Source organism: Penaeus monodon, chromosome 23 (genome assembly GCF_015228065.2).
Source record: "Penaeus monodon isolate SGIC_2016 chromosome 23, NSTDA_Pmon_1, whole genome shotgun sequence".
Lineage (NCBI taxonomy): Eukaryota > Metazoa > Arthropoda > Malacostraca > Decapoda > Penaeidae > Penaeus > Penaeus monodon.
Window position 1 is genome coordinate 42,054,921 of NC_051408.1, and position 333 is coordinate 42,055,253.

Genomic DNA, 333 nt, shown 5'->3' on the forward strand with positions numbered 1-333 from the left:
ATTTTGAAGTTCGTAAAAAATGCAAAGTCTTTCTCGGAATTTTGAGTGCGCGTGCAAAGAACAGCATTCGCTCACGCAAGGAAAATAACTTTGATATAACTCATTGGTATTCTTTGGTGGGATGTGATGCCGTGGTAAATGTCACTGGAGGCTTTTTTTCTCTGCCTTTATCTTGCGCTTTCTGCCTGTCTTTTGTTTATTCTCCGTTTTTCTTTTTGCTTCTGCTTTTTCTTTTTTTCGTTTGCTCTTTTTTTGTGTGCGTGTATGTTTGTTTACTTTTTTGTTTTTGTCTTTATCACGGACTCTGTATGTCAGTAAACTCCTCCCCCCCAC